We start from the raw sequence: 8332 nt of genomic DNA on the forward strand, positions 1-8332 counted from the left end.
GAAAATCTTTTATTCTGTCATCCCAGGTCTTTCTAGGGGACATTGCACACTCAGTTGTCCTTCACAGTATTTAGAAGGTGACCTCAGAGACAACCAATCCGTCTCTGAATTATTTTTCTCATCTTGGTCAGCTCTCCTTTGCTATCCATTTTCCAATCCTAGTGTGATCCTGGCTTTCTAGGTGGAATAGTTTTCTTCCAGGTGTGATTTCCCTTAAATTCCATACCGTTCTCAAGGGCAATTACCCCTGCTTTCAGAGACCTCCAGAAGAAATCCCACATCCTCACCATTTGTAGTTGGAGTTGTGGAAAAACATGAGCTCACACGGCGGGGAGGGGCTGTGAAGAGAGCCTGTCTGAACCCTGGGAACCAACACTGATGGGATGCACAGAAGAGGGGTCAGAGGTGAGGAGGGGGCCCGCCCAGCAGACACAGGAGTCTGTCGAGAACAGGGCTCAAAGGGGCAGAGGGCGGGGGCGGGGCAGGTGGGGACAGGGCGGCACATCTCAAATGCCAGCACTTGGGAGGTGAGGCTGGGGACCAGCTTTGACCACAGGGAGGTGGGGAGGGATGAAGTTGAGAGGGGTCGGGTCAGACTGAGCCGAGGTGACACTCAGAATCCCAAAGCTATTAGGATTTAAGCAGAGAACATAGAGAGAAAGAAGAGTTTTATACGGTTGTTTTTTGGGGGGTTGGTGTTCGTTGGTTTGACATGAAGTGAGAAAGAGAACAGAGCTATTTGCCCACAGAGAACAGAGCTATTTTCTGCAGAAGCTTATCAGGTGCTGGCTGGGCCTGGGGAGTGACACAAGAAAAGCAGGGCTGTGGTGGGCAATTGCTCTGAGTGAAAGACTCCTGGGCAGACCAGTTCAATCTATGTATCACCGAGCTTGGGGCCAAAGGGAATCTTGTAACAACCTGCATGAGAGCACCTACTGCAGTAGCTCATCCAGGTTGTAGGTCCCTCTATTTCGTACTTATTGTTTTAATTAACGTTTATCGGAGTCGAGTGGAGTTACAATGTTCTGTTAGTTTCTGCTGTACAGCACAGTGAATCAGTTCTACACAGATCCACTCTTTTTTAGGTGCTTTTCCCATATAGGTCAGTTCATATTTAATGATCACTGTTCAAATGTCAAGCTGAGGTGGCCAATGAAGAGACTCTGGAACTGTCAACAGAGCAATATCAAGATGGTGCTCATTTAAAAGTAGCCCGGACGTTGCTAGACACTAAGGTGCTTAGTGGATCTGAGACAACTGGGAGCCAGAAGGAGAAGAAAATGTCACAAAACCAGCATAAGGCCCAACATTGTGATCCAATCTGGAGTTACTGAGATGCAAAAACTGCAGACTAACCATGTCCACATGGAATGGCGGGGAGACTGGATCCTGTACATAGGATCACTCTGCTCTTTCTTACCACCATGTGCGAATCTACAATTATCTAAAATGGATAGATAGGTAGGTAGGTAGGTAGAGGTAAGCTGACGTATCAAGCATATTATTTTATAATAAATATTTGTCTAAAATAAAAAAAAAATCTTTAGCATGCCAACTTGAAATGCCTCTATAGCCCAAATTCCAATGTAAATTGGGTGTATTTCTCAACCTCATATTCCTTGCCATTGGCTGGTCTGTTCCTGTGTCAGTATAACACAGTTGATTTTTTTTTTTTTTAATTTACTTATTTCTGGCTGCGTTGGGTCTTCGTTGCTGCGCGCGGGCTTTCTCTAGTTGCGGCGAGAGGGAGCTACTCTTCGCTGCGGCGTGCGGGCTTCTCATTGTGGTGGCTTCTCTTGTGGAGCATGGGCTCTAGGCGTGCAGGCTTCAGTAGCTGTGGCGCATAGGCTTCTATACACAGTGACGTGGGTGTACTGTGTTGTCACCTTAGGAGGTAAGTAATTCTCCAGAAGTCCAGGCTGTATCCACACCAGCGTTTTGTAGGGCTAACTTGAAACTAGGCTACTAGCCAGTGCAGGAGAGGAAGGCCTTCACAGCTCAGAACCATCAAGCAATGTTTTCATAGCGAGACTTAAAAAAACCCTTTCCAAACACTTTCTTTGCTGAGCCTCTCCTTTCGCTTGGCAGCCAAGCCTCCCTCCAGCTCCACCTTTTGTTCTGCTGCTCTGCCTATCCCTTTTTTTAAAAAAAATATTAATTTATTTATTTGGTTGTGTCATGTCTTAGCTGCTGCAGGCAGGCTCCTTAGTTGCGGCAGATGGGCTCCTTAGTTGTGGCTCCAGGGCTCCTTATTTGTGGCATGCAAACTCTCAGTTGTGGCATGCATGTGGGATCTAGTTCCCTGACCAGGGATCGAACCCAGGCCCCTTGCATTGGGAGCACAGAGTCTTATCCACTGTGCCACCAGGGAAGTCCCTCTTTTTTTTTTTTTTTTTTTGAGTAGCTAGGTCCAAACACTTTATTTTTTACTTATTATTTAAAAAAATTTTGGGGGCTTCCCTGGTGGCGCAGTGGTTGAGAGTCCGCCTGCCGATGCAGGGGACACAGGTTCGTGCCCCGGTCCGGGAAGATCCCACATGCCGCGGAGCGGCTGGGCCCGTGAGCCATGGCCGCTGAGTCTGCGCGTCCGGAGCCTGTGCTCCGCAACGGGAGAGGCCACAACAGTGAGAGGCCCACATACCGCAAAAAAAAAAAAAAAAAAAAAATTTTGGCTACGCCACACAGCTTGCAGGAGCTTAGTTCCCCGACCAGGGATTAAACCCAGGCCTCCGCAGTGAAAGTGCAAAGTCCTAACCACTGGACCACCAGGGAATTGCCTGGTCTGCCTATTCCGATCCTTTTGGGGCTCTGTGCCCGTATCCTGGGGAAGCTGGGAGGGTGCGTGAAGCAGACTGGCTTGGCTTGCTACAGTCGGAGGCGTTTTTCCATCGGCAGTCAGCTCAGCTCCGTGTCCTTCGCCAAGACCTACTCTTAACAATTCTACCACCTGCCCCTCGTCACCCTTTCCTGTCTTGCCACTCTTCTCAAGCTCCAGTCACATCAGTGCCCCATCTCACTTTCGGTGAACGGCTTTGATTTTATTTTCTATATGAAAAGCGAGGCAGCCACCCTTCCACAGCTACCTGCTTCTCTGCTCTGATTGGCCTCCATCTGCACCGGCTCTCACCCTCCTGCAGCTTCTTCCTTCACAAACACCCCCTCATCCCTCTGCCCTCAGTACCGTCCTCTGGTTTTTTCCTTTCAGTCTATAAATGTGATCCCGTCTTCCCCAACCTGAAACCAAGGAAAACTGCTTTCCTTGGTCTTATCATCTCCAGAGCTACTTCCCATCTTCCTCCTTGTCTCACTCCTCAGCCTAATAGGGGCCCACTTCCGTCTCCACTTCACTGGAATTGCTTTAAATTCACCTGCTACTAAATCACCAAATCCAATATCGCAATTCTAGTTTAGCTTATTTTTCTGCAGTGTTTGGCAATGCTGCCAACCTCTCACTTCTTGAAGTTCTCGTTCCCCTAAGTTTCCAGAACACTGTTTTCTCGTTATTCAGACCGTTCCTTTCTTACCAGCCATCTCTCTGACCATTAAGGTTTCCCCCTCACCTACATCCATAGTTTGGATCCACGATTTCTATCTTTAATCCCAACTTCTCTTCGGAGCTCCATATCCCTATTCTCAAATTTACTGGAAACCCACTGCTAAATCTCAGTTAATGGTGTCACTGTACACATGGTTCCTCGAGCCAGAAACTCTGGAGTTGGAGAACTACCCTTAACTCTTTCCTAACACTCACATCCACCACAAAGAAATGATGTCCTGGGCTTCCCTGGTGGCGCAGTGGTTGAGAGTCCGCCTGCCGATGCAGGGGACACGGGTTTGTGCCCCGGTCCAGGAGGATCCCACATGCCGCGGAGCGGCTGGGCCCGTGAGCCATGACCTCTGAGCCTGTGCATCTGGAGCCTGTGCTCTGCAACAGGAGAGGCCACAGCAGTGAGAGGCCCGCATACCACACACAAAAAAAAAAAGTCCTTTCTACTCCTGAGTGTCCCTCAGGCCTGTCCCCTCCTCTCTATTCCTGAAGTCTCCCTCTAGCTCAGGCCGGGAATTTCTCTTCTGGATCAGGGCTGTAGCCATCTCCTTTCTTCTGTTCTCATGTACCGTGAGTGGTGAGAGCATAGTCTGCTATGTTACAAATATTACAGGGAATCTTGGTAGCCAACCTAGTGTGGTGTGGGTGGAGACGCAGTAGGAATCATAAGACTGGACCAAAAATAACATGGCCAGAGGCGATTTTATGTTGTGAAAAATCACATAAATTTCATGGATAAAAAAGTGATTTATTCCTAAGCAACTCCTATAAACAGAAAATTTAAAAAGCAAAGCAGATGACACCAATGGCTCTTTTCTGAAGATCTAAAGACCATCCTTGCGACTTCCCTGGTGGCGCAGTGGATAAGACTCCGCGCTCCCAGTGCTGGGGGCTCGGGTTCAATCCCTGGTCAGGGAATTAGATCCCACATGCATGCTGCAACTAAGAGTTTGCATGCCTCAACTAAGGAGCCCTGGAGCCACAACTAAGGAGCCAGCCTGCCGAATCTAAGGAGCCCACGTGCTACAACTAAGGAGCTGGTGGCTGCAATTAAGACCCGGCACAACCAAATAAATAAATAATAAATATTAAAAAAAAAAAGAGACCATCCTTTGCTTGGTTCCTGCAGATACTGCAATAAGCCCTGGTATTTAGTGATTGTGCCTTACCCTGATTCACAGTACAAAGATTTCCCAAGAAATAAACATTTCATAGATTTCTTATTGCATCATGCTTACTCTCACCCCTAATTTTTAAGAAAGTGAGTTTGCACTTCAGATTCTTTCTTCATGCATGAATTGATATCACTATGCTTCTTTTTAAATTTATTTTTATTTATTATCTTTAAAAACAGAAAATTTTTTTGGCCCTACCACGCAGCATGCATCATCTTAGTTCCCCAACCAGGGATGGAACCCATGGCCCCTGCAGTGGAAGGGCGGATTCTTAATCACTAGACTGCCAGGATGCTTCTGATTTTGGTTATTGGGTCTTTTTTTCCATTTTAAAGCAAAACCAAATGTTTTCAATTATTGCAAAGGTCTTGAAATATGTAACAGATTTACATTATTCTGTTAAGTGAAATTTCATACCATTTCTTATGCCCCATGTTCTAGGACTCTGTCTCCTGTATCCTACTTCTCCAAACTTTCCGTTCTCCCTGCCTTTGCACATGTTCTTTTTCCACCTGAAATGCCCAGTCCTCTGACTCCAAAATTACCTCTAAGTTCAGCTCAAACATTACCTCATTTAAGTCACCTTTTCTGCTTTCTGTCCTCTGCACCAACAGCGCTCATCTTCCCACCAACCTTTGGAGCACAAACACTGTTTTTGTCTTCTCTGTAAACTTAAGATCCAGCACAATTTCTAGGATGTACAAAGCACATAAAAAAAAAATGCTGAATGAAGGAATGAATGGTATTAAATACATCTTGGAATCTGAATGACAATGTTGGGAAATAGATAGGAAGTCAGTTGAAGCCAAAATATAGAAAATAGTTAACTGTCATTGAGTGCCCACTGTATGCGAGGCACACAACTAAGCCGTTTCATAGACTTAAAAAAATTGATAAACAACCCACATAAAATTCACCCTTTTTTTTTTTTTTTGGCCGCACCACACAGCATGCGGAATCTTAGTTCCCCAATCAGGGATTGAACCTGTGCCCTCCTGCAGTGGAAGCATAGAATACTAACCACTGGACCTCCAGGGAAGTCCAACATTCACCCTTTTAAAGTATGCAATTTAGTGGCTTTTCATACATCCACAGATTTGCAAACCGTCACCTGAAAGAAACCCTGTACCCATTAGCAGTCACTACGCATTCCTCCCTCTCCTTGGGAATGAACTACATTCGTTTCCTATGGATTTGCCTGTTGTGATGTTTCACTTATATGGATCATTAAACATGTGGCCTTTCGTGTGTGGCTTCTTACACGGAGCATCATGTTTTCCAGGCTCACCCACGCTACAGCACAGGTCAGGACTTCAGTCCTTTCTAGGGCTGAACGATATTCAATTGTCGGGATGAATGACATTTTGTTTACCTGTTCACCAGTGGATGGACGTTTGGGTTGTTTCCACTTTTTTTAGCTACTATGAATAATGCTGCTTTGAACATCTTTGTACAGTTTTTGTGGATATGTATTTTCATTTATCTTGGATGCACACCTAAGGAGTCAAAGTGAAGGATCACATGGTAACTCTGTTTAACTTTTTTTTCATTGAAGTATAGGTGATTTACAATGTTGTGTTAGTTTCAGGTGTACAGCACAGTGATTCAGTTATACATACATTTATATGTAAGAATATGTATATATTCTTTTTCAGATTCTTTTCCCTTATAGGTTATCACAAGATATTGAGTATAGCTCCCTGTGCTATACAGGTCCTTGTTGGTTACCTATTTTATTTATTTTATTTTATTTATTTATTTTTTTGCGTTACGGGGGCTTCTCACTGTTGTGGCCTCTCCCGTTGCGGAGCACAGGCTCCGGACGCGCAGGCTCAGCGGCCATGGCTCACGGGCCCAGCCGCTCCGCGGCATGTGGGATCTTCCCAGACCGGGGCACGAACCCGCGTCCCCTGCATCGGCAGGCGGACGCTCAACCACTGCGCCACCAGGGAAGCCCCACCTATTTTATTTTATTTTATTTTATTTTATTTTTTTTATTTTTTTTATTTTTTTTTTTTTTTGCGGTACGCGGGCCTCTCACTGTTGTGGCCTCTCCCGTTGCGGAGCACAGGCTCCGGATGCGCAGGCTCAGCGGCCATGGCTCACGGGCCCAGCCGCTCCGCGGCATATGGGATCCTCCCGGACCGGGGCACGAACCCGTATCCCCTGCATCGGCAGGCGGACTCTCAACCACTGCGCCACCAGGGAGGCCCCTATTTTATTTTTTAAAAATTTATTTATTTATTATTTCTGGCTGCATTGGGTCTTTGTTGCTGCACGTGGGCTTTCTCTAGTTGCGGCGAGCGGGGGCTACTCCTCGCTGCGGTGCACGGGCTTCTCATTGCAGTGGCTTCTCTTGTTGTGGAGCACGGGCTCTAGGCGCATGGGCTTCAATAGTCGTAGCACACAGGCTCGCGAGTAGTTGTGGCTCGTGGGCTCCAGAGCGCAGACTCAGTAGTTGTGGCGCATGGGCTCAGTAGTTGTGGCTTGCGGGCTCCAGAGCACAGGCTCAGTAGTTGTGGCGCACGGGCTTAGTTGCTCCGTGGCATGTGGGATCTTCCCGGACCAGGGCTCGAGCCTGTGTCCCCTGCATTGGCGGGCGGATTTTTAACCACTGCACCACCAGGGACGTCCTGGTCATCTATCTTATATATAGTAGTGTGTATATGTTAATCCCAAACTCCTAATTTATCCCTCCTCACCCTTTCCTGTTTGGCACGTGTTTAACTTTTGGTAACTGCTAGACTGCATTCCAAAGTGGCAGTACCATTTTACAATCCCACCAGCAATACATGAGGATTCCAGTTTCTCCACACCCTTGCTGGCACTACTATCTTGTTTATTCTAGCCATCCTGGTTGGTGTGAAGTGGTGTCTCATTGTTGATTCCACTTCTTTAGTAACTAATGTTGAGCATTTTTTCATGTGCTTATTGTCCATTTGTATATTTTCTTGGAGAAATGGCTATTTGGATCCCTGGGCCACTTTCTGTGTTGTTTTTTATTGCTGAGTTGTAAGAATTCTTAACATACTCCCGCTACTAGATTTTCTCTTTCTTAATCCTCACAATCACCCTGCTTAAGCAGGTAGCTTGATCTCCATTGTTTAGGTAGAGACTAGAGCCTGGAATTCTAGTGAGAGGCATGACAGAACCTACATCTGTGGGTCTCCAAAGCCTGTGCTCTTCCCACTACTCTTTACTGACTCTTGGTGACGGAGTAGCTTTAACTGACAGTGAGGTTTAGAGAGCGGCTACACTAGTGTGTGGTTAATATGAAGACCAACGAACGTCGCTGGAGTTGAGGCCAGGGCGCTAGAAACGTTACTGACTCACTGCTGAACCCAGTGGGGGGAGGCCTAAGTCGCATATGAAATAGAATCTCTAAGATTCCTTCTTATTCTGAAATCCTGTGATTTGATAAGCCTTTTTGTTTTGCCCAGCATCAAAAGAGCAACAGTCCTGGATAGCTAAGGCCTTAAGTGTTATTAGGACAAAAGGAAGCACCGCCCACTGACGTACATCCCTCTGAAGCCCAGGACTGGTCCCTCTGGGAATCTGTCTCAGTTTATTAGCGAAAGGCACTTGATCTGCTATCATAGGCTTTGGGGAA

Source organism: Mesoplodon bidens (genome assembly GCF_964165515.1).
Source record: "Mesoplodon bidens genome assembly, chromosome: 11".
In the NCBI taxonomy this organism is placed as follows: domain Eukaryota; kingdom Metazoa; phylum Chordata; class Mammalia; order Artiodactyla; family Ziphiidae; genus Mesoplodon; species Mesoplodon bidens.